The 27527-nt window shown below is 35.8% G+C and overlaps 1 long non-coding RNA gene across 1 annotated transcript in view; it reads right to left on the reverse strand.

The window, feature by feature from the left end:
- LOC135965142 (uncharacterized) overlaps positions 1–27527 on the reverse strand; it is a 336594-nt gene that overhangs the window by 288732 nt on the left and 20335 nt on the right. Inside the window, exon 2 of the long non-coding RNA XR_012417278.1 lies at positions 13623–13708. This is a non-coding gene — a long non-coding RNA (uncharacterized lncRNA). The remainder of the gene's footprint in view (positions 1–13622; positions 13709–27527) is intronic.

The raw sequence follows: 27527 nt of genomic DNA on the forward strand, positions 1-27527 counted from the left end.
GTTTGGTTTTGATTATGGGAAGGGAGAATTCAAGATAATAGGCTGAGTTCCATGTAGGGATAAAGTCTCAACAGAGGAAAGAAGATAACCATGGCAATTATAAGATGAAGTCAGTTTTCTAGATCATGAACAGAAGTAACCATTACAATGAAGTCCACAAAGAAATTCATGAAAAAAATTAATATTATTCAACTTATCTAAAATCAGAAAATAGATTTAGTATTTTAATAATTTTTATTTATATTTATTAATTTATATTTTCAATCTAGCTGAATAATAAATGCACCTCATCAAAATGAATTCATAACAAAATGTCATCAAAATAAATTCATAAAAAATACTATGTTTTATCTTATTATAATTTAATTCTCTACATTAAATTATTTTAATTTTCTTTTTCATTTTCTTTTTCTTTTTTTTTTTTTGAGACAGAGCATAATTCTGTCACCCAGGCTGGAGTGCAGTGATATGATCATATCTCACTGCAACCTCAACCTCCTAGGCCCAAGGGATCCTCCCAATCCAGTGCCGCTATACCCCAAAAATTTTTGTAATTTTTGTGTTTTTTATAATGAAAGGATCTCATTAAATTGCCCAAGATAGTCTCAAACTCCTGGCCTCAAAAAATCCCCTCAAAGTGGCCTCCCAAACTGCTGGAATTACAGGAATGGGCCACCACACCTGCTCTAACTTCCTAAATTTAACAATACAATGAAGATGGCCGAATAGGAACAGCTCCAGTCTCCAACTCCCAGCGAGAGCGACACAGAAGACCTGTGATTTCTGCATTTTCAACTGAGGTACTGGGTTCATCTCACTAGGGAGTGCCGGACAAGGCATCACCTCACCTGGGAAGCGCAAGGGGGAAGGGAATCCCTTTTGCTAGCCAGGGGAACTGAGACACACAACACCTGGAAAATCGGGTAACTCCCACCCCAATACTGCGCTTTAAGCAAACAGGCACACCTGGAGATTATATCCCAAACCTGGCCAGGAGGGCTCCACGCCCACGGAGCCTCCCTCATTGCTAGCACAGCAGTCTGTGATCTACAGGCAGGGCAGCAGTGAGGCTGGGGGAGGGGCACCCGCCATTGCTGAGGCTTAAGTAGGTAAACAAAGCTGCTGGGAAGCTCCAACTGGGTGGAGCTCACAGCAGCTCAAATCTGCCTGTCTCTGTAGACTCCACCTCTGGGGACAGGGCACAGTAAACAACAACAAAAGCAGCAGAAACCTCTGCAGACGCAAACGACTCTGTCTGACAGCTTTGAAGAGAGCAGTGGATCTCCCAACACGGAGGTTGAGATCTGAGAAGGGACAGACTGCCTGCTCAAGTGGGTCCCTGACCCCTGAGTAGCCTAACTGGGAGACATCCCCCACTAGGGGCAGTCTGACACCCCACACCTCACAGGGTGGAGTACACCCCTGAGAGGAAGCTTCCAAAGCAAGAATCAGACAGGTACACTCGCTGTTCAGCAATATTCCATCTTCTGCAGCCTCTGCTGCTGATACCCAGGCAAACAGGGTCTGGAGTGGACCTCAAGCAATCTCCAACAGACCTACAGCTGAGGGTCCTGACTGTTAGAAGGAAAACCATCAAACAGGAAGGACATCTACACCAAAACCCCATCAGTACGTCACCATCATCAAAGACCAGAGACAGATAAAACCACAAAGATGGGGAAAAAGCAGGGCAGAAAAGCTGGAAATTCAAAAAATAAGAGCACTTCTCCCCTGGCAAAGGAGCGCAGCTCATCGCCAGCAACGGATCAAAGCTGGACGGAGAATGACTTTGACGAGATGAGAGAAGAAGGCTTCAGTCCATCAAACTTCTCAGAGCTAAAGGAGGAATTACGTACCCAGCGCAAAGAAACTAAAAATCTTGAAAAAAAAAGTGGAAGAATTGATAGCTAGAGTAATTAATGCAGAGAAGGTCATAAACGAAATGAAAGAGATGAAAACCATGACACGAGAAATGCATGACAAATGCACAAGCTTCAGTAACCGACTCGATCAACTGGAAGAAAGAGTATCAGCAATGAAGGATCAAATGAATGAAATGAAGCGAGAAGAGAAACCAAAAGAAAAAAGAAGAAAAAGAAATGAACAAAGCCTGTAAGAAGTATGGGATTATGTAAAAAGACCAAATCTACGTCTGATTGGGGTGCCTGAAAGTGAGGGGGAAAATGGAACCAAGTTGGAAAACACTCTTCAGGATATCATCCAGGAGAACTTCCCCAACCTAGTAGGGCAGGCCAACATTCAAATCCAGGAAATACAGAGAACGCCACAAAGATACTCCTCGAGAAGAGCAACTCCAAGACACATAATTGCCAGATTCACCAACGTTGAAATGAAGGAAAAAATCTTAAGGGCAGCCAGAGAGAAAGGTCGGGTTACCCACAAAGGGAAGCCCATCAGACTAACAGCAGATCTCTCGGCAGAAACTCTCCAAGCCAGAAGAGAGTGGGGGCCAATATTCAACATTTTTAAAGAAAAGAATTTTAAACCCAGAATTTCATATCCAGCCAAACTAAGTTTCATAAGTGAAGGAGAAATAAAATCCTTTACAGATAAGCAAATGCTTAGAGATTTTGTCACCACTAGGCCTGCCTTACAAGAGACCCTGAAGGAAGCACTCAACATGGAAAGGAACAACCAGTACCAGCCATTGCAAAAACATGCCAAAATGTAAAGACCATCGAGGCTAGGAAGAAACTGCATCAACTAACAAGCAAAATAACCAGTTAATATCATAATGGCAGGATCAAGTTCACACATAACAATATTAACCTTAAATGTAAATGGACTAAATGCTCCAATTAAAAGACACAGACTGGCAAACTGGATAAAGAGTCAAGACCCATCAGTCTGCTGTATTCAGGAGACCCATCTCACATGCAGAGACATACATAGGCTCAAAATAAAGGGAAGGAGGAACATTTACCAAGCGAATGTAGAACAAAAATAAGCAGGGGTTGCAATACTAGTCTCTGATAAAACAGACTTTAAACCATCAAAGATCAAAAGAGACAAAGAAGGCCATTACATAATGGTAAAGGGATCAATTCAACAGGAAGAGCTAACTATCCTAAATATATATGCACCCAATACAGGAGCACCCAGATTCATAAAGCAAGTCCTTAGAGACTTACAAAGAGACTTAGACTCCCATACAATAATAATGGGAGACTTCAACACTCCACTGTCAACATTAGACAGATCAACGAGACAGAAAGTTAACAAGGATATCCAGGAATTGAACTCATCTCTGCAGCAAGCAGACCTAATAGACATCTATAGAACTCTCCACCCCAAATCAACAGAATATACATTCTTCTCAGCACCACATCACACTTACTCCAAAATTGACCACATAATTGGAAGTAAAGCTCTCCTCAGCAAATGTACAAGAACAGAAATTATAACAAACTGTCTCTCAGACCACAGTGCAATCAAACTAGAACTCAAGACTAAGAAACTCAATCAAAACCGCTCAACTACATGGAAACTGAACAACCTGCTCCTGAATGACTACTGGGTACATGACCAAATGAAGGCAGAAATAAAGATGTTCTTTGAAACCAATGAGAACAAAGATACAACATACCAGAATCTCTGGGACACATTTAAAGCAGTGTGTAGAGGGAAATTTATAGCACTAAATGCCCACAAGAGAAAGCAGGAAAGATCTAAAATTGACACTCTAACATCGCAATTAAAAGAAATAGAGAAGCAAGAGCAAACACATTCGAAAGCTAGCAGAAGGCAAGAAATAACTAAGATCAGAGCAGTACTGAAGGAGATAGAGACACAAAAAACCCTCCAAAAAATCAATGAATCCAGGAGTTGGTTTTTTGAAAAGATCAACAAAATTGACAGACCGCTAGCAAGACTAATAAAGAAGAAAAGAGGGAAGAATCAAATAGATGCCATTAAAAATGATAAAGGGGATATCACCACTGACCCCACAGAAATACAAACTACCATCAGAGAATACTATAAACACCTCTACGCAAATAAACTGGAAAATCTAGAAGAAATGGATAATTTCCTGGACACTTACACTCTTCCAAGACTAAACCAAGAAGAAGTTGAATCCCTGAATAGACCAACAGTAGGCTCTGAAATTGAGGCAATAATTACTAGCCTACCAACCAAAAAAAGTCCAGGACCAGATGGATTCACAGCTGAATTCTACCAGAGGTACAAGGAGGAGCTGGTACCATTCCTTCTGAAACTATTCCAAGCAATAGAAAAAGAGGGAATCCTCCCTAAATCATTTTATGAGGCCAACATCATCCTGATACCAAAGCCTGGCAGAGACACAACAAAAAAAGAGAATTTTAGACCAATATCCCTGATGAACATTGATGCAAAAATCCTCAATAAAATACTGGCAAACTGGATTTAGCAGCACATCAAAAAGCTTATCCACCATGATCAAGTGGGCTTCATCCCTGGGATGCAAGGCTGGTTCAACATTTGCAAATCAATAAACATAATCCAGCATATAAACAGAACCAAAGACAAGAACCACAGGATTATCTCAATAGATGCAGAAAAGGCTTTTGAAAAAATTCAACAGCCCTTCATGCTAAAAACGCTCAATAAATTCGGTATTGATGGAACGTACCTCAAAATAATAAGAGCTATTTATGACAAACCCACAGCCAATATCATACTGAATGGGCAAAAACTGGAAAAATTCCCTTTGAAAACTGGCACAAGACAGGGATGCCCTCTCTCACCACTCCTATTCAACATAGTGTTGGAAGTTCTGGCTACAGCAATCAGGCAAGAGAAAGAAATCAAGGGTATTCAGTTAGGAAAAGAAGAAGTCAAATTGTCCCTGTTTGCAGATGACATGATTGTATATTTAGAAAACCCCATTGTCTCAACCCAAAATCTCCTTAAGCTGATAAGCAACTTCAGCAAAGTCTCAGGATACAAAATTAATGTGCAAAAATCACAAGCATTCTTATACACCAGTAACAGACAAACAGAGAGCCAAATCAGGAATGAACTTCCATTCACAATTGCTTCAAAGAGAATAAAATACCTAGGAATCCAACTTACAAGGGATATAAAGGACCTCTTCAAGGAGAACTACAAACCACTGCTCAGTGAAATCAAAGAGGACACAAACAAATGGAAGAACATACCATGCTCATGGATAGGAAGAATCAATATCCTGAAAATGGCCATACTGCCCAAGGTTATTTATAGATTCAATGCCATCCCCATCAAGCTACCAATGAGTTTCTTCACAGAATTGGAAAAAACTGCTTTAAAGTTCATATGGAACCAAAAAAGAGCCCGCATTGCCAAGACAATCCTAAGTCAAAAGAACAAAGCTGGAGGCATCACGCTAGCTGACTTCAAACTATACTACAAGGCTACAGTAACCAAAACAGCATGGTACTGGTACCGAAACAGAGATATAGACCAATGGAACAGAACAGAGTCCTCAGAAATAATACCACACATCTACAGCCATCTGATCTTTGACAAACCTGAGAGAAACACGAAATGGGGAAAGGATTCCCTATTTAATAAATGGTGCTGGGAAAATTGGCTAGCCATAAGTAGAAAGCTGAAACTGGATCCTTTCCTTACTCCTTATACGAAAATTAATTCAAGATGGATTAGAGACTTAAATGTTAGACCTAACACCATAAAAACCCTAGAGGAAAACCTAGGTAGTACCATTCAGGACATAGGCATGGGCAAAGACTTCATGTCTAAAACACCAAAAGCAACGGCAGCAAAAGCCAAAATTGACAAATGGGATCTCATTAAACTAAAGAGCTTCTGCACAGCAAAAGAAACTACCGTCAGAGTGAACAGGCAACCTACAGAATGGGAGAAAATTTTTGCAATCTACTCATCTGACAAAGGGCTAATATCCAGAACCTACAAAGAACTCAAACAAATTTACAAGAAAAAAACAAACAACCCCATCAAAAAGTGGGCAAAGGATATGAACAGACATTTCTCAAAAGAAGACATTCATACAGCCAACAGACACATGAAAAAATGCTCATCATCACTGGTCATCAGAGAAATGCAAATCAAAACCACAATGAGATACCATCTCACACCAGTTAGAATGGCGATCATTAAAAAGTCAGGAAACAACAGGTGCTGGAGAGGATGTGGAGAAATAGGAACACTTTTACATTGTTGGTGGGATTGTAAACTAGTTCAACAATTATGGAAAACAGTATGGCGATTCCTCAAGGATCTGGAACTAGATGTACCATATGTCCCAGCCATCCCATTACTGGGTATATACCTAAAGGATTATAAATCATGCTGCTATAAAGACACATGCACACGTATGTTTATTGCGGCACTATTCACAATAGCAAAGACTTGGAATCAACCCAAATGTCCATCAGTGACAGACTGGATTAAGAAAATGTGGCACATATACACCATGGAATACTATGCAGCCATAAAAAAGGATGAGTTTGTGTCCTTTGTAGGGACATGGATGCAGCTGGAAACCATCATTCTTAGCAAACTATCACAAGAACAGAAAACCAAACACCGCATGTTCTCACTCATAGGTGGGAACTGAATAATGAGATCACTTGGACTCGGGAAGGGGGACATCACACACCGGGGCCTATCATGGGGAGGGGGCGGGGGGAGGGATTGCATTGGGAGTTATATCTGGTGTAAATGACGAATTGATGGGTGCTGACGAGTTGATGGGTGCAGCACACCAACATGGCACAAGTATACATATGTAACAAACCTGCACGTTATGCACATGTACCCTAGAACTTAAAGTATAATAATAATAAAAAAATAAAAATAAAAATAAAAAAATAAAAAAATAAAAAATAATAATTCCTTTTTCAAAAAAAAAAAATACAACATGAATAAGCTACCAGTGAGTTTGTTCTAAAATATTCAAGAAAATAACTTACAAATCTATAAAAACAAAAACAAACAAACAAAAACCCCACGAATATGTTTTGGAGAAATTTTCTTTAATAAATTATTATTTCAGTTCAATTTTATTCTAAATATGTTTTCAGAAATATTTGTGTTGGAAACACAAGAAAACAGGGTAACAGATTACCCGCTACACCCTCTAGAAGGAACATAACCCTGCCAACCTATGTTAGACATCTGAATTCCGGAACTGTAGGAGAGTAAAATCTGCATTGTTTTACGTCACTGTGTCTGTGGTAATTTGTTATAGTGGCAATAGGAAATGAATATAATATTCACTGAAAAACATCTAGAAATAATGAACAATTCATTTCCAATGTGTCCACTAGACACTTACATTCTGGAATCTGAACACAATTTTCTATCAAAAGAAATCAAACAGGTATCCTTGGAGAATGGCTGATTGAGGTATGGGTTAGAAAGTATACAAGATGTTGCTATAACATCTTATAGAATCAGATAGCAAAAGTGATATGAGACGACTAGTGTCATGTTAAAAAGTCCTAGAGACCAATTTGAAGAGTTTCTCCCTGGATACAGTTGAGATAATTTGACATCAATAAGAATGATAACTGCAATCGATTGAAATTTATCAAACATATTTAAATTTATGAGTACATAATGATATCAAAAGCCAACACCAACTAAACAAACAAACCAAAACCAAACAAAAAATAATCAATGGTTACAATTAGAGAATAATAGGTAACTAACTCATGATATTAAATACTGGGTAATAAAAGAAAAGAATCAAAGACGTTCTCTCTCCTTACTATAAAAACTGTACCTCAATTCAAATAAATAATTGATAAGAAAAAAATTATAAAATTATGCCAATTACTTCTTTATGAGAAATGGTAGAAAGAGAGTATCTCCATAATCCAACTTCCAACAACATATTGGCCCCTAGAAATATCATCAATGGCTATCAACAACACATAAACAGAGACAACCAGATGTTATGTGTTTTCTGATGGAAATGTATACCATCTAAGAAATATTCTTTCCAAAAAACTGATCCATCTCTTTAAAAATATTTTTCTCATAAATATAGGAGACAATTTAACGTTCAGCACTTATGTAAGGTTACATGTAATACACAAATTCTGAGATCTCTATTGACAAATTACTTGAAGTTAAGTAACTTTTTTCAGATATTAGATTATTCCTATGTCTATTTAAAACATTCTTGTCTTTTAGAAGATACATGGTACATACTTGCATCATGGTAAATTACAGATAAAAATGGAAGACATTTGCTTTAAAATGAATCAGTACAGAAGTACAGATGCATTAAGATTGGCCCTGAGTTGACAATTCTTAAGGTGATGAAACAACTTTTTTATGAGTTTGAAGTTTACCCTGAAGAAAAAGTTTTAAAAATTACAATTATTTTCATAATTTCTGTAAAAAAAACTGAGAGAGTCAAATAACATAAAGTGTATATTCTAAATAATCATACATGCCATTTTAAAGTTAGGCACTATTGCAAGCAGCATATGAATAATTTTGGAGACACAATGAGGAGACAGATATATCCTAAGAGTACACACTTGTATATATTCCAAGAGTACACACCTATACAGTAATGAGCAAACAATGAAGGTTTTAAAACTGTACAACTGATTGCTTATTTTAAAAATTGGCCTGATCTTGATGTGACTTTTATAAAATCAGTTATTTCACTATTTTGCTGGTGATTCAAACTAGTAGTTTGAGTTAATTTTTGTGTAAGTGCAAGGAAGGGGCAGAGCCTAGATGGCCAACTAGAAGCAGTGGCATTCTTGGATGCTTTTGTATAACCCATCCTAAAACTAAAGAGAAAACTTTGCTAATACACACAAAGAAAAAATTGACAACTCACAGGCAATTCTTGGAATAATTGTGTGAGACCAACTGAAGTAGATTTATTTCTCCCTGAAATGATGAATGAGGTTTAGCTGCTATTGAAACCTTTGAAGGCTGTTAACTTGAATTATAGATACTTCTAAAGATAACCTCTTCTGAGCCCTTTCACAGATTTCACCATGTGAAACACATGAATCTGATCCTATAACTCTCTTAGCTCTGTTGTGCCTAAAGATCCATAATGAATTGCATTCTCCAGCCTCTGCTCTGAAACAGAGCCTTATAGTTTTAATATCATTTACCCTTACATTTATTTCCAGGACCTTTAAGTCCCTGAAATTTAGTTTTTGCTCAGTAAATATTTATTGAATGTTTGATAAATGTTTTCTTATTCTTTTGATTTCAGTTTATGTACTTGGTATTTGTATGAGAAGTGATTAAAGGAAGTAAAGAAAAATATTGTAAAGTGTTCATAGCTCATAATTCAAGTATCATGAAATGCAGGGTGACTCTTTGTATAAGAGTCCTGTTGCTGCTTGCAATGCATGAACTGTTTATGTTCCCCCAAAATTTATAATGTTGAAACATAATCATGAATGTGATGATATTAGGAGGTGTGCCTTTGGGAGATAATTAGGTCATGAGGATGTACTGTGTTTTATCAATGTCCTTATGAAAGAGGTACCATAAAGCTGCCTTGCCCCCTTCCACCGTGTAAGGACACAGACAGAAGCCACCATTTATGAAGCAGGGAGCAGGTCATTACCAGACACTGAATCTATTAGTGCCTTGATCTTGGACCTCCGATCCAACACTGTGAGAAATACATTTCTCATGTTTCTAAATTGCCCAGTTTAGGGTATTTTGTTAGAGCAACCCAAATAGACTGAGACATATGAAATTGCTCTAAGACAATTATGACTAACATTATGGGTTAAAACAACACAAACTTATTCTATGGTTCTGGAGGTCAGACATCCTAAATGGGTTTCAAAGAGATAAAATCAAGGTGTTAACAAGGTTGGGTTCCTTCTGAGGCTTTCAAGGAAAATACATATCCTTTCTTCTTCCTGCTTCTGGAGGCTGCCTGCACTCCTTGGCTCATGATCCCATATTCCATGTGCAATGTCAGCAGTATAGTACCTTCAATTATCTGACCTCTGCTTTCATCTTTACATTTTCTCTCCGACTATGACCTTCCTGTGCTTCTCTTATAAGAATCCTTATGATTACATTAGACTCACGTGGGTAATCCAGAATAGTCTCTCATTTCAAGATCCTTAATGTAATCACACATGAGAAATCATTTTGCCATGTAAGAAAACATATTCACAGGCTCTGGGTTAAGACTTGAACATCTTTGGGAGGTGATTATTCTGTCTATGGTACATTTACTTTAATACAAATAATGAACTGCTTCACTAAGAGTATCAAAGTACTCTAAGCAGCTCACTTATGCTTAAGATTACTGTCTGTGAAAGATTGACCAGGCACCCTTGGATTACACAGAAACCCAAACAGAGGCAGAAGAAACTCTATGTAAAGGTAATTTAATTATATATAAAGAAATTATATATGCATAAATTATACATATTTTATATATATGCTTTTATATATATATATATATAAAATATGTCTTTATCCTCTCACTCCACTACAAGCATAATTATGCATAATATATTAAAGGATGAGTTTTCTTTTTTTTTTTTTTTTGAGATGGAGTCTCGCTCTGTTACCCAAGCTGGAGTACAGTGGCATGATCTTGGCTCACTGCAACCTCCACCTCCCGGTTCAAGCGATTCTCCTGCCTCAACCTCCTGAGTAGCTGGGATTACAGGTGCCCACCAACACGCCTGGATAATTTTTTTTTTTTGTATGTTTCGTGGAGACGGGGTTTTGCCCTGTTGACCAGGGTGGTCTCGAACTCCTGACGTCAGGTGACCCACCCGCCTCGGCCTCCTAAAGTGTTGGGATTACAAGCGTGAGCCACTGCGCCTGACCTGACACTGACTTTTCTATTACTAAATAAGTAAATTTAAAAAGTCATTTAAATCAAATTGTTCTAACCATTCTATTTTACTTTCAAGGAATATGACTGACCCTCCTGTTTGCTATGCATTCCACCTATGATTTAACAGAGTGATCTGAAGTAGTGACACATAAATTGAACTCTTTCTGTCAGTTATTTAACACAGGTAGTATTGGGCAGGTTGCAACTTCTCTGAGACACAGTTCCCTCTAAGAAAGCAAATGAACTCATAGCCACCCCCTATGCTTGAAATTATAAAACAACTAGAAGAGAATAGTGTGAGGAGAAATTTAAATTATATTAAATCAATTAAAGAAAACCACTGAACGGCCTAAAAATTAATAGGAAAGTGATACCTAGACATCAAAACTGCACTGCTACAGTTTGGATTTAATAACCTGGTAGATGAAATCATATGTGAAAAATCTCCAGTATCTATATGGAGTTTAGAGGTATAAATACTATTTTTTATGCATTTCTAAAGATGATCCCCACATAAGCTTGCTAAATACATACCAAAAAAATACAATTTACTTTCTCTACAGGTGAGGAAACAAAGCTATATATCACATTTTTCATTTATTTCATTTATTTATATATTTATGTAATAAGCACAAATTTGTTTGGCACCTTTTATGTTCCAGGCAATGTGCTGGATGTTAGGTATTCAGTAGCAAGCTAAAGAGCCAAGATATTTGCCTTCACTGGATTTATTTTATATTCTAAAAAGAGACATCAACAAAACAAATGTATGCAGACAAATAAATGTATAGTCATAATTTGCAAAAAGTGTTATGAATGAAATAACTAAGTTATATTACTCAGGGTTCTCCGTAGATATATATATACACACACACACACACACGTATATACACACAGAGGCAATACACACACACACACATATAAACACACACATATACACAGAGACAATATTTTATATATATATGTATGTATACACACATATGTGCACACACACACATTCACTGGGGGAGAGAGAGAGAGAGATTATCAGGAATTGGCTCATGCAGTAATGAAGGCTGAGAAGTCCCACAGTCTGCCCTCTATAAGCTGTAGACCCAGGAGAGCAAGCCAGTAGCATAGTTCCTGTCCAAGTACAAGTGAGGATGATGTCTCAAGTCATAAACAATCAGGCAGAGAGAATGAATTATCCCTTAACTCGTCTTTTGTTCCATTCAGGCCTGCAACAGATTGAGTAAGTAAAGCCCACTCACATTGGAGAAGACAATCTGCTTCATTCAGTCTACTGATTCAAATGTTAATCTCATCCAGAATCACCCTCACACTTACACCCAGAGTAATGTTTAATCAAATATTTGGGCATCATGTAGCCCATTCAGGTTGACATATAAAATTAACCATCCTATAGATGCTATAAAAATAGCTAGAAAGGCCCTTTTTTGAAGGTCTTGAGATTAGAAAGATAAAAAGGAACAAGTCAAGTGAGAAATGAGAAGAGTGTTCCTGGCAGGGGGAACGTGATGTTTGAGCCTCCTATTTGCTAGTATAGCTCAGCTCTATTAGTGGCACTGCATGGCTGTGTTTGTATAGGGAGGGTATGTTGGGGAGTCTTTCAGGCCTCTATCACAGATCTCACTTCCTCAGAGCATGACCTTTTAGCTATCTTTACTGTGAAGCTTTACATAAGACTATAAAGTAGAAGAGACTGAGAGGGCGAAAAGAGAAACTGGTCATGTTTAATACTTTTGAGTACATGCAGATCTCAAGTACAGGAAATTACTGTCCAGTCTTAATGCTCTGTACATGGATTTTTTTGGGGCCAAATTACCCAAGGTGAAGAGACAGGTGTCACATCAGTAAGATGTTCCATATATGATGGCTCAATTTTATCGTGCAATGTTACACTCACTAAGTTATCTTATATCATGGCAAGAAGGTGATACCTCTGTGGGGTTTCCTAGGATACAGAACTTCCTCTCTCTCTCTCTCACTCTCTCATTTTATTTAGCTATTTATTTTATTTTTATTTGTTTCTTAAAATTGTATTCTGAATCAAGAAAACCTATTAGACTTTTCATAAAATCACGGAAAACATGTATGAGTGCTTTGAAGTTTCAAAGCCTGTCTCATTTATTGCATAACAGTTTTCCCCCCTTGAGGAAAGACTAAAGTATTCTGTGTGAAAATGAGAGAAATAGAAAAATGAAGCACTCAGAAAAATGTGCCATTCTTATGCCATTCAAGTAATCAACATTTCCACAAGTGTTTGATTTCAAAGGAAATTGTCTAAGGAAGCAAAGATAAATTTACTAAATTGATTATGTACTTCTAGTAGGCCTCATTTCCAATTGTAGCTAAACATAAGATGGTGAAATTATAAGCACAGCAGCATTTTATATATTACTGAGTGCAATTTTAGGATTTGAAACTCCACTGTGGCAAATCTAAGGAGATTAATTTTATGGTAATAGAAGATGGAACACGTGCCTCATATTCACTGCATATGAAGTTAGTTTTGCTTACAGACTCTCAAGCCTGGTGACTGAAAATGAATATGGATAATTCCAGAATAAGAGCCTAGCCCACAATGTAATCAGAAGTGTTACTGTCATTAACAAGTAGTTCTAACACAAACCTAGAAGTTAAAAGGATCTATGTTTTCATGCTTATCCCTTTCTTCATAAATTTCTACCTTTCAGTATAGGCTTGAGCCCAGGAGTTTGAGCCCAGCCTGGGCAACATGGCAAAACCCTATCTCTACAAAAAGATACAAAACTTAGCTGGATGTGGTGGCACACACCTGTAGTCCCAGCTACTGAAGAAGCTGAGACAGGAGGATCCCTTGAGCCCAGGAGATGGAGGTTGCACTGAGCGAAGATTGCATCACTGCACCAAAAAAAAGAAAAACAACAACAAAAAAGAATCAGCTTTAGCATCACCCATGTTTCATCTCTGAAAACATTCCATGCAATTATTTGAACAAAGGATCAATGGTAGTTAATTTTAGTTGTCAATTCGGAGGGTGTATTTGGATGAGATAAACATTTATTTATTATTTTTTTATAATTTTTTAAATTTGAACTATTATTTTAGATACACAGAGTACACATGCAGGTTTGTTATATAGGTATATTGCACCCAGATGGTGCATATAGTAAAATAGGTAGTTTTACAACCCACATCTCCCTCCTTCCTTCACCCCACTGGTAGTCAGCAGCGTCTATTGTTCCCATGTTTATGTCCATGAGTGCTCAATGTTTAACTCTCATTTATAAATAAAAACATGTACTGTGTAGTTTTCTTTTCCTGTGTTAATTCTCCTAGGATTATGGCCTCCAGCTCTATTCATTTAATGCAAAGGACATGATTTCATTCTTTTTAAGACTGAATAGTATTCCATGGTGTATATGTACCCCATTTTCTTTATTCAATATATCCATTGATGGGCACTTAGTTTAATTCCATGTCTTTGCTACTATGAATGGGGCAGTGATAAACATATGAGTGTATGTATCTTAATGGTATAACAATTTAGTTTTCTTTGGGTTTATAGCCAACAATGGGATTGCTAAGTCGAATGGTAGTTCTAGTTTAAGTTCTTTGAGAAATCTCCACACTGCTTTCCACAATGGCTGAATTAACTTATATTTAAACCAACAGTGTATGAGCATGCAATTTTCTCCCCAGCCTCACCAGCATCTGTTGTCTTTTTACTTTTTAATAATAGCCATTCTGACTGGTGTGAGATGGTAGAGATTACCATTTAAATTGGTGATCTTTGAGTAAGCAGACTGGCCTTCATAATTTGGATGGACCTCATCCAATCAGCTGAAGGCTTAAATGGAACACAAAGACCACCTTCTCAGACTTCATCTGCACATCAGCTTTCCTAGGTTTCCGCTTGCCAGTTTTCAGATGAAACTGAAACACCAGCTCTTCTGGGTCTCAAGCCTGCTGGTTCAGCTCACAATTCAGATTTTGGACTTTCCAGCCTCCATAATCATATGGTCTAGTTCCTTATAATAAATCTCTTTGTATATATAAAGGGTTCTGTTCCTCAGGAGAACACTAATATAGGACCTGATATATATTTTTCTAGAAAATAAACACAAATATTGAAATATGTAACTTTATTACTATAACTGCATTGCTTTTACAACACATTTTTATTCTGTCAAACATAAAAAAAAAAAATCTGACAGTTTGGATTAATCCCATTTATTTGTAAATTTCTGCAGCCAACTCAAGATTTTTCTCTAACTCCTTCCACTCTAGAAAGATTCTAAATCCCAGGGGCTTTTCACAGTGAAAGAGTGATGGCACAGGAGAGACAACTATGACTTGGACATTTTTCTGAAGACCGTCTATTTATCCAAATTTACCATTCAAATATCTTTTGTTGAGATCCATATTTTAAGAATTTTTCTTCTCTTGTAATTTGCTTTCTCATTTTTGTAGGATGTATTTTCCATTAGCTTCCTAAAAACTAAAGCATTAGAAAAAAATATTTGAAACTTTGCAAATGTTTTTTCTACTTTTCCTTTTCATGCCAGTTTGGGCATTAAATCATACGTTGAAAGTAATTTACCTCAAGTAAATGTAAATTTCAAAAATAAAATATTTTTCAGTTATCAAAATGGAAAAATTTTTAAAGTGTGGATATTACTATGGTAGTAATTAGTATACTATAATGGAAATTATTGTTTCTAAAAAATTATTTTACTCCAGTATTTATAGTCATTTTATTTCATTTTGTTTCTTTCAGAAAATATTACAAATGAAAAACCTGAGAATGTTGGCAAAGATGTTTTGTATAAAATATTTTTAATTTAATCTACATAATTTCCAAATTATTATTTCCAGCCCAAATCTCTATTTAATGTATAAATTGTAACATTTTGAATATTAACATTACCTCTATTTTTTTCAAGTTCTCATCCTATACACATTTTAAGCCAACAGTTACCTCCTTCATAGATATATACTAAAGACTAATGAGGTACATTTTAAAAGTTATCTTTTCATTATAACTTTGCCGCACGTTGGGCAGTTGGACTTGTCTCTAGAGAAGCTATAGCTATTAGCTTTGTAAAGTAGAACTAATATCCTATTTTTAAAAAGGAAGGATTTTGTGTGTTTGAGAATTTTTTTTTACTAATTAATGACTGACCATGTCACTTAGATTTGGTAAAAATGTACCATCTTTATTTTTTTGAGAAAGAATGGAACATACAGTTGAAAAATAATGTGATTAATGTAAACTTGCATAAGTGTTTATTCAGCACATAACTATTCCCCGAAGCTCACAAATAGGGTTACTACATATGAATACAGTATAAAGTGGGAAAAACCACTCACTGAATAAGCAGCAACATGGAAAAAGAAAACAGGCATTCTAAATCCTAAGTGATGACTTGTTAGCTGTGTTCCCATATCTAAGTCACTTGACAGCTCTGGTTCTTGCCTCTGAAATGGAAATTACAAATTTCCATTTGGAATTTGGGGCCTTTGGGAGATGATTAGGTCATGAGAGCTGAGCCTCATGAATGGAACTAGTGCCTTTATAAAAGAGGACTAAAGGAGCTCATTCCCAGTTTCCAACATGTGAAAACAGGGGCAAAAAGATCACTGTCCAAGAACCAGTAAGCAGGCCCTCACCAGATACCTAATCTACTGCATCTTCATCTTGGACTTGTCAACCTCCTAAAATGTGAGAAGTAAGTTGTTGTTTATAAACTACCCAGTTTATAATAATTTGTTATAGCAACCAAAAACTAAGTCTTATGGTTTTTCAAATTTGTGGCACATTGTTCGAGTTCCACTTACTTTCACCAGTGATACAGAGAACATCCTTGGATTACAAATCCAGTCATTCAGCAATGGTTAATTAGACAGTGAACTTCTGTGTGTAAGTTTTTAGGAAAGAGAAATGCTCACATATATTTCTTATTCTCCCTTTTTATTCATTCTGCAATTATTATATTCATTTTTGTATACTTACATACATTTTTCATGAGAAACAGAGCATAGTTTCATAACTGTTAAATATGGCATTATATATTTTTAAAATTTAAAAATGTTCTAATTCTTTTAATTTGTTTAATAACTACCCCACATGCACAAACACATATCCAAATGCCTTTCCTTCCCTCAATAGAGTAATTTAATGTGTGTGTACATGTATTTATTTTATAATGAAAAGAGGCACTGATTAATAGAGTGAAGTTATTAATGCAATTTATGGCCCTCACTCTTAAAACACAAACAATTATTTGCCCAAAGTATTGTTTAGTGTTAATATCTGTCCATGATTCATTTTTCTAGACAGGGAAATGAGATAAAAGCATTCCAGTATTTATAATAGGAAACAAAATTTCATTCCCAACGAACAAATAAAGCATGACACAAAAATGGTTCTAGGAAGAGTAAAAGTGATCTAATCAATTATTAAATAAAGGAATGTGACCTCCAGTACAATGATTAAATAATTTTGGATGGTTCAAAGTTATGGAATCCTGTTGTATTTCCAATTGATAAAATGTGTGTACTAATCTTCTTGGACTGCCATAAAAAATGCCACAGATTTGGGTGGCTTAAGCAAAAGAAATTTATTTTCCCACTCTTCTGAAGCCTGAATGTCCAAGATCAAGGTGCTGGCATGGTTGTTTTCTGCTGGGATCACTCTTCTAGGCTTGCAGACTGCCACCTTCTTGCTGTGTCTTCACATGGTCTTGGTCTTTTCTCTGTGTGCATGTATTCCTAGTTTTTCTTATTACTGTAAGAACAGTAGTCTTACTGGATTAGGGATCCATGTAACTTCAATTACCTCCTTAAAGTCCCTATGTCCAAATACAGTCATATTGGGATTAAGGACTTTAACATATGAATTTTGGGGGGAGATAATTCCGTCCAAAACAGTATGGACTTAAAAAATTATTATAAAATACTGTTTATAATAGCAGTGACTACAACTCTAATTTAGGGTCAGTACTCTTGGACTATCCACATATATGTTACTATCAGTCATCTCAGCCATTTTTTTTTTTTTACCTAATAGATTGCAGGTGTGTTGGAAAATGTATCTAGGGAGATTGATTAAGTTATATTTCATTTAGTCCATATTTTGTTTATTTATGTCTTACCTCCTTCCTAAATAGGATTGGAGGCTGCTCATTTTTTCTCTGTATCTGGTGTGAGACAACATTTTTTTAATCGGTATAAATTGTTTTATTATGATGATGATGATGCTTTAAGTTCTGGGGTACATGTGCAGAACGTGCAGTTTTGTTACATATGTATACATGTGTCATGGTGGTTTGCTGCAACCATCAACCCATCACCTACATTAGGTATTTCTCCTAATGCTATCCCTTCCTTAACCGCCTGCCCGCCCCAGGGTGTGATGTCCCCCTCCCTGTGTCTATGTGTTCTTGTTGTTCAACTCCCACTTATGAGTGAGAACATGCAGTATTTGGTCTTCTGTTCTTGCATTAGTTTGCTGAGAATTATGGTTTCCAGCTTCATCCATGTCCCTGCACAGCACATAAACTCATCCTTTTTTATGGCCGCATAGTATTCCATGGTGTATACCACATTTTCTTTATGCAGTCTATCATGGATGAACATTTGGGTTGGTTCCAAGTCTTTGCTATTGTGAATAGTGCCTCAATAAACATATGTGTGCATGTGTCATTATAGTAGCATGACTTATAATCCTTTGGGTATATACCCAGTAATGGGATGGCTGGGTAAAATGGTATTTCTAGTTCTGGATCCTTGAGGAATTGCCACACTGTCTTTCACAATGGTTGAACTAATTTACACTCCCAACAAACAGTGTGAAAGCATTCCTATTTCTCTACATCCTCTCCAGCATCTGTTGTTTCCTTACTTTTTAATGATCACCATTCTGACTGGCGTGAGATGGTATCTTATAGTGGTTTTGATTTGCAGCTCTCTAATGACCAGTGATGATGAGCATTTTTTCGTATGTTTGTCGGCTGCATGAATGTCTTCTTTTTAGAAGTGTCTGTTCATATCTTTTACCCTAGCCATTTTAATGGATGATGTTAATACATTTCTGCCCAAAATTACCATGGCATTTTGAGTAACATGAAGAGTATAATGTAAAGAAATCTGAACTGTTCTTCTTATTGTATAATTTATACACAGATAATAACATTAGTAACTTATATTAAGAACTCACTGTGTGCCAGTGTATAGGTTCATTCTCACACTTCTATAAAGACATACCTGAGACAGGGTTATAAATTAAGAAAAGAAGTTTAATTAACTCACTATTCTGTGGGCTGCACAGGCTTCTGCTTCTGGAAAGGCCTCAAGAAATTTAAAATCATGGCAGAGGGCAAAGGGATAAACAAGGCATGTCTTACATGGCAACAGGAGAGAGACAGAGAAAGAGGGCGGTGGGGGGAGAGAGAGAAGAAAGCCACACACTTTTATACCATCAGATCTCATGAGAACTTACTCACTATCATGAGACTATCATGGAGGAAACTGCTCCCACGATCCAATCACTTCCCACCAGGTCCCTCCCTGGAAATACGGGGATTACAATTTGAGATGAGATCTGGATGGGGACACAGAGCCAAATTATATCACTGTATAGCTGTTAGAAGTTTTCCAGACCCTAAAACTTTGCCAAAGCCTGTGACCCCCATTTAATTGATCAAGATCCAATGCTGAATTCTATAGAATTAGCAATTCATAAGCAAATTAATTTTTAATGGGAAGACATGAGAGAAAGAGGCATAAGTCAGATCTTCCTGTTGTTTCTACCAAATTCATTAATTAGATTGATAACCCCAGCTTCTCTGGATTGAATAAGGAGAAGAGGCAAAAAGGAAGCAGGAGTGCTCACATGAAGGAGAAAATCAAGTGTAAATGATAGACATTTTCTCCCCCAAATTCTGCCTCAGTTGTAAACATTATTTGCATAAATGTATGCATGTACATTTTCAAAATTTAGTTTGACTAAAATTACAACATGACTATATTATGTGAGTGTGTGTGAGAGAGAGAGAGAATGTGTGTGTGTGTGGACAGTGGGGTAATAAAAGAGATTTGGATCCTTATCTGCCATACATGGATATAGAATATTCTTTAAATCTGAAAAATAGGTTTAATCATATTTTACATGTACGAAGGAAAATATTAGGAGAAATAGCTGTAAAAGTTCAAAGTAGCTGTTTCAAAGGAGCATAACTCAGGAGTGGGATAAAGTGGTGGCTAGAAAAATATCTCACTTCTTTTTTAAAATTTGTAGTATTATTTGATCTAAATAAATGCATACTATTTATTTGACATAATTTTTAAATACCATGAAGTAATAACATTAACAATAAAATTGAGTCATTACCTGTTTTATGGATGCATAAGTACAGCCAAGAAAATGTCCAAAATAAAAAAAAAAAAGAATAAAGAAAAAAACAAACAAAACAAAACAAAAACTGCGTCTGGGAGCAGGCAGAAACTTATCAACAAGTCAATACAATGATATGGCATGACTGTAGGTTCCTTCTCACAATGAGAAAAGAGAGAATGCTGTAGCATAAATATTTTCAAAATACGTTTTTAGAGATATAACAGCTTTTAAGTTTTTTAGAGTTGCACTGTCCAGCATGGTAATGATTAGCCACATGTACTTATTTAAAATTTGGTCGTCAAAAAATTAAATTTAAGTTTAATTTAAAATTCTATCAGTCACACTAGCCACATTTCAAGTGCTCACAAGTCACATATGGCTTCTGGCAATCTTTTTGGATAGCAGAAATAAACATGTCCATCATTGGAGAAAATTCTATTAGCATTACTTACGGCTTTGTTATTTTATTGGTTGAATACACATGGACACTATGCCCTGAAGCCCACAGTCTTGAAGACAAATGAACTCTGCCAAGGCCATGTATGTCTTCACAAAGCTAAGCATTTTGATGTCATTTTGAAGCAAGTTTAATATTATAAGCCTGAATTGACAGTAGTTTATTCAGATTCTATAGATATTTGTTGAATACCAACTCTATGATACCTATGCTGCACAAGATGATCAAAACCCAGAAGTGATGTCAGCAAGATAGCTGAATAGTAATCCATAAATCTTGTTTCTCCACCAAAACTCCAACTTAAAACAACATATGGTCCAAAAAATCTTTTTTTTTTTAATTTATTTATTATTATTATACTTTAAGTTGTAGGGTACATGTGCATAACGTGCAGGTTTGTTACATATGTATACTTGTGCCATGTTGGTGTGCTGCACCCATCAACTCGTCATTTACATCAGGTATAACTCCCAATGCATTCCCTCCCCCCTCCCCCCTCCCCATGATAGGCCCCGGTGTGTGATGTTCCCCTTCCTGAGTCCAAGTGATCTCATTGTTCAGTTCCCACCTATGAGTGAGAACATGCTTATAAAGAATTCTTGAAATCAGGGTGATGCAAGCTCTAAACCAAAAACAAACACATTGAAATGGGTACGAAAAGCCATTTTGACCGTGTCAGCTTCTCTCCAAGTCTGGCATAACTGGGAGAAAGACACCAACTTCTGGCTTCTCTCAGAAAGTAAAAGGAAGAGTAGAATGTTCCAAATTTTTGGTGTGCTGTCTGAGGGACTAATTTCTGTCTCATGTGATTCAGAGCACTAATGGGTAACCATCATACCTTGAATGCTTTGGGACATAGAGAACAAGAGAGCTCAGTGGCTTGTGATAGATAGCATGAGAACACAATGAAAACCACACAAAGAAACACAAAAACCACAGACAAAAACCAGCACAATTCACTACTTCAGGATTAAGAGACTAAGTAATGGCTTCTCCCCTGGGAGGGAAAGAAAAGAGTGGAATATGTATCTAATTGCATAGTTTTTCAGTGAGCTGTGAGAGGGACTGATTTCAGCCTCACCTGACTCAGAGCACTGACAGAACAAGCATACCTTAGATACCTAGGGGTATGCTGAGTATAAAACAGCTCAGCAGTGGACTTAGTCAAAAAACTTGCAATACCAGAGATAGACACCAGAAGGTCCAAGATAATACAATCTCCTGAAAAAGAAAAAAGGAAAACTTCTAATTGTTAATTTGCATGCACAATCCCAGAGAAGACACATCCCCAGAAAAGACTAGAAAGGCTGCTAGCATCTTTAGCCAGTCTGATTGCATATGTGTTTCCTAGTATGAAACCAGAAAGAATGGAAGAGCTGGCTGTTATTTCAAATGTGTGGGTCCCAACACAAAATTACAAGGCATACAGTAAAACAGAAAACATGATCTAATCAAAGGAACGAAATGAATCTCCAGAAACTGATCCTAAGAAAAATTGAGGCATATTAATTACCTGACAAAGAATTCAAAGTAACTGTTGTAGAGATGCCCAATGGGCTTAGCAAACAAACAATGAATGAGAATATCAAACAAGAGACAAATTTTGTTTTTGAAAAATCACAAATTTTAAAGCCTAAGAACACAATAACTGAAATAAAAAATTTCATAGAGAGGTTCAACCCCAGACTTAATCAAGCAGAAGAAAAAACCTGCAAGCTAAAAGAAAGGTAATTTGAAATTATCCAGTCACAGGTACAAAAATTAATAAATACATACATACATATACACATATACACATACAAAGTGGGACTTCTGGTATACCATCAAGTGGAACAATATGTGCATTATGAAAGACTTAGAAGGAGTCTATTAAAATGGTACAAAATATTCCATGAAAATAGTAACAAAAAGAGTATGGGGTGAATGAGCACACTAAATCAGATAAAATTGACCTTAAATAAAAACTGTCATAAAACACAAATAATAACATTATATAATCATGAAATGGTCCATTCACCAGGAAAATAAAATAATTATAAATATATATGCATCCAATATCAGAGGACCCAAACATGCATTTTTTAAATAGTGACAGAACTAAAGGGAGAAATAGAGAGCAACACAAAAATAATAGACAATTTCTAAACCCTACTTTAAAAAACTGATGAACATATAGATAAAAATTCAATAAGGAAACAGAGGACATTAATAAAATATAGAGGAAATGAATCTTATGAACATATAGAGAATACTTTACCAAAAAGCAAGACAGTACACAGTTTTGTCAAGCATACACAGAACGTTTTACAGGATTAATTATTTGATAGGTCACGAAACAAGTTCTAACAAATTTTTAAAGTTTTAAATTATGCTAAGTGTATCTTCCAACCAGAATCGAGTGAAACTACAAATCAATAGCAAAAAATCATCCTAAAAAAGCCACATACATGGAAATTAAATAATACACTCTCAAACAACCAACGGGACAAGGAAGAAATCAAAAGTGAAATTAGAAAATATTTTGGGATAACCAATTGGAAACAGAACATATCAAAATACATGAGACGCAGCGAAAGTAAAAGTAGTAAAAGATGTAAGTTTTTAGTGGTATATGCTAACACTACAAAAGAATTTTTAAAAATGAACAAGGTTTCTGAGAAATATGAGATTAAGTAAAGTGACCAAACCTACAAATTATTGGCATTCCTAAGAGAGAAGGAGAAAAATTAAACAACCTGGAAAATATATTTGAGGAAGTAATTCAGGAAACTTCGTTAATCTGGCCAGAGAGTTAGATATCCATATACAAGAAATCCAGAGAACCTTTGTGAGATACTATACAAAAGGAACATCATCAAGGCATAGGGTCACTGGACTATCCAAGGTCACTGCCATAGAAAAATTGTTAAAAGGAAGCTAGGGAAACATTTCAGATCACATACAAAAGGAGTCCCATCAGGCTAAAAGTGGCCAACTCAGCAGAAACCTTACAGGCCAGGAAAAATTGAGGGCCTATTTTCAGCCTTCTTAAAGAAAAGAAATTCCAACCAAAAATTTCATATCCTGCCAAAGTAAGCTTCATAGGAGAAGGTGAAATAAAAATCTTTTCCAGAAAAGCAAGTGCTAAAAGTTTTCATTGCCACAAGTCGAGTATTACAGGACAACCTTAAGGGAGTTCTAAACATGGAAACAAAAGAACAATAACCACTACCACAAAAACAAACCTAGGTACATAGCCTGAAGACCCTGTAAAGCCACCACACAGTAGAAACTGCAAAGCAGCAAGCTAACAACTTTATGATAGGATCAAAACCTCACATACCAATATTACCTAATATGTGAACAATCTAAATGCCCCACTTAAAAGCCACAGAGTGGCAAGGTGAATAAAAAAACAAAACCTATCTAATTGCTCTCTTCAAGAGACCCATCTCACAGGTAATGACACACATGGGCTGAAAGTAGAGCATTGGAGAAAGATTTACCATGCAAATGAAAAAAAAAAGAGCAGGAGTCACTATTCTCATATCAGAAAAAAACAGACTTTAAATCAACTACAGTAAAAAAGGACAAAGAATGGCATTACATAACGAAAAATATTTCAATTGAATAAGAAGACTTAATTATCATAAATTTATATATGTACCCAATGTTGGAGTACCCAGATTCATAAAACATGTACTTCTAGGCCTATGAAAAGAATTAGGTAGCCACACAATAATAATCAGGGACTTTAACACCCTGCTGACAGCGTTAGACAGATTATTGAGGCTGAAACTACCAAAAATTTCTAGACTCAAAATTGTAACTAGACAAATTGGATCTAGTAGACATGTACAGAATGTTCTGCTCCTCAACCACATTATACAGATTCTTATCATCTGCACAAAGAACCTACTCCAAGATCAACCACATGCTTGACAATAAATCAAGTCTCAGTAAATTAGAAAAAAAGAAAATCATACCAACCATACGCTGGAACCACAGTGGAATAAAAACAGTGAGCAATACCAAGATAGCTCAAAACCACACAAATACATGGAAATTAAACAACTCACTCCTGAGTGACTTTTAGGCCAACAAATAACATCAAAGCAGAATAAAAAATATTTGAAATAAATGAAAACAGAGACACAACATACCAAAATCTCTGGGATGCAGAGAAGCAGTGTTAAGAGGAATGTTTATAGCACTAACGCTAACCTCAAAAAGTAGAAAGATGTCACATTAACAATCTAACATCAAATCTAGAAGAACTATAAAAACAACAACAAACTCACCCCTAAGCTAGGAGAAGAAAAGCAATAATTAAAATCAGAGCAGAACTGATTTTATCCATACAAAGAGTCAATGAAAATCTATACAGAGTCAATGAAACCAAAAGTTGTGTTTTTCAAAGGATAAACAAGATTGATAGACCTCTAGCTAGATTAACAAAAAAGAGAAGATATAAATAAGAACAATCAGAAATGACAAAGGTGACATTACAACTGATCCTACAGAAATACAAAAGTTTCTCAGAGACTATTATGAACACCTCTATGAACACAAACTAGAAAAACTAGAGAAAATGAATAAATTTTGGAAACATACAATCTCCCAAGATTAAATCAGGAAGAAATTGAACCAATGAACAGACCAATATCAAGCCTGGGATTGAACTAGTAATAAAAACTCTACAGGCCAAAAAAAAGCACCAGATCAGAAGGATTCACAGTAAATTCTGTTAGACATACAAAGAAGAGCTGGTACCAATTCTACTGAAACTATTACCCAAAAATCAAGATGGAGGGACTACTCCCTAACTCATTCTATGAAGCCATCATCACCCTGATACAAAAACCTGGCAAAGACACAAACAACAACAATAGAAACTATAGGCCAATATTCCTGATGAACATAGATGTAAAAATTCTTAACAAAATATTAGCCAACCAAATTAAACTGCACATGAAAAAGTTAATTTTCTGTGACCAAGTAGGCTTCATTCTTGGGATGCAAGTTTGGTTTAATGTACACAAATCAATAAATGTGGTTCAGCACATGAACAGAATTAAAAATGAAAACACATGATTATATCAATAGATGAGGAAAAACCTCAATATATATAAAAGCCATATATGAAAATCCTACAGTAACATCATCTTCAATGGTGCAAAACGTACAGCTCTTCCTCTAAGGTTAGGAATAAGACAAGGGTGTCCTCTATCACCACTTCTATTTAACATAGTACTGGAAGTCCTAGAAAGAGAAATGTGGCAAGAAAAATAAATAAATAAACCCAAATCAGAAAGTAAGAATAAAATTATCTCTGTTCACAGATGACATAATCATATATGAAGAAATTCCTAACGATTCCACACAAAAATTGTTACAACTAATAAATTCAGCAAGGCTACAGTGTACAAATAACACAAAAATGAGTGGTGTTTATTTATACCAACTAAACAATTTGAAAAGAAAACTCAGGAAACAATTCCATTTATAATTGTATCATGATTTATAAAATACTTTGGAATAAACTTAACCAAGGAGGTAAAAGACTTGTACACTGAAAACTACAAAACTTTGCTAAAATAAATTATAGAATATGCAAGTAAATGGAAAGGTACTTCATGTTCTTGGACTGGAAAATCTAATCTTGTTAATATTTTCATACAACCCAAAGTGTTCTACAGATTGAATGTTATCCCAATAAAAATCTCAACAGCATTTTTTTCTTCAGAAATAGAGAAAACAATTCTATAATTCATATGGAACCAGAAAAGTCCCTGAATAGTCAAATAAACAAAAAAAAAATCTTGAGAAAGAACTAAGCTGGAGGCCTCACAATTTGTGGCTTCAAAACCTATTACAAAACTAAAGTAACCAAGTCAACGTGAAACTGGCATAAGGACAGAAATTTAGACCAATGAAACAGAATAGAGTCCCTAGAAATAACCCAAAGTCTATACAATCAAATGATCCCAGACAAAGGTGCCAAAACTACACGATGAGGAAATGATAGCCTCTTTAACAAATGGTGTTGGAAAAACTAGATATCCACATGCAAAATAAAAGTGGACCTCTATCTTACAAACTACACAAAAGTCAAATGAAAATGGATTAAAGACTTAAGTGTAAGATCTGGAATTTTAAAATTGCTAGAAGAAAATGGAAGGGAAAGTCTTTATAACATTGGTTATGTCAATAATTTATTAGATATAACACCAAAAACACAAGTAACTAAAGCAAAACAGACAAGTGGGAATAAATTAAACTTAAAAGGTTTCTGCACTGATAAGAAAACAGTCAGCAAAGTGAAAAGCCAATGTATGGAATGCAAATATCTGATATAGGGGTTAATACCAAAATACATGAGGTGCTCCAATAACCCAACACAAAAACAAATGATCCAATTAAAAAAAGGACAAAGAATTTCAATAGACACTTCTCCAAAGAAGAAATACAAATGGCCAATCAGCATATAAAAAGATGCTCAGTACCACTAATCATCATGGAAATCTAAATAAAACCATAATAATTTATCATCTCATACCTCAACAGGTATGGTCATTATAAAAATAAAATACAAAAGGGAAAATGTCATAAATAACAAGTGTTGATGAGGATGTGGAGAAATTAGAAGTCTGTCAGTGGGAATTCATACTGGTCCAGCTGCTACAGAAAACATTATGGAGTTTCTCCAAAGAAATTAAATAGCAGAGCTACCATATGATTCAGCCTTCATACTTCCAGATATTTGTCCAAAAGAATTGAAATCAGAACCTTGAATGGAATATATCTGCACTTTAATGTTCATTGCAGCATTATTCACAGTAGCCAAGAGTTGAAAAGGATCTAAATGTCTATTGATGGATGAA

Source organism: Macaca fascicularis, chromosome 9, assembly GCF_037993035.2.
Source record: "Macaca fascicularis isolate 582-1 chromosome 9, T2T-MFA8v1.1".
In the NCBI taxonomy this organism is placed as follows: Eukaryota; Metazoa; Chordata; class Mammalia; order Primates; family Cercopithecidae; genus Macaca; species Macaca fascicularis.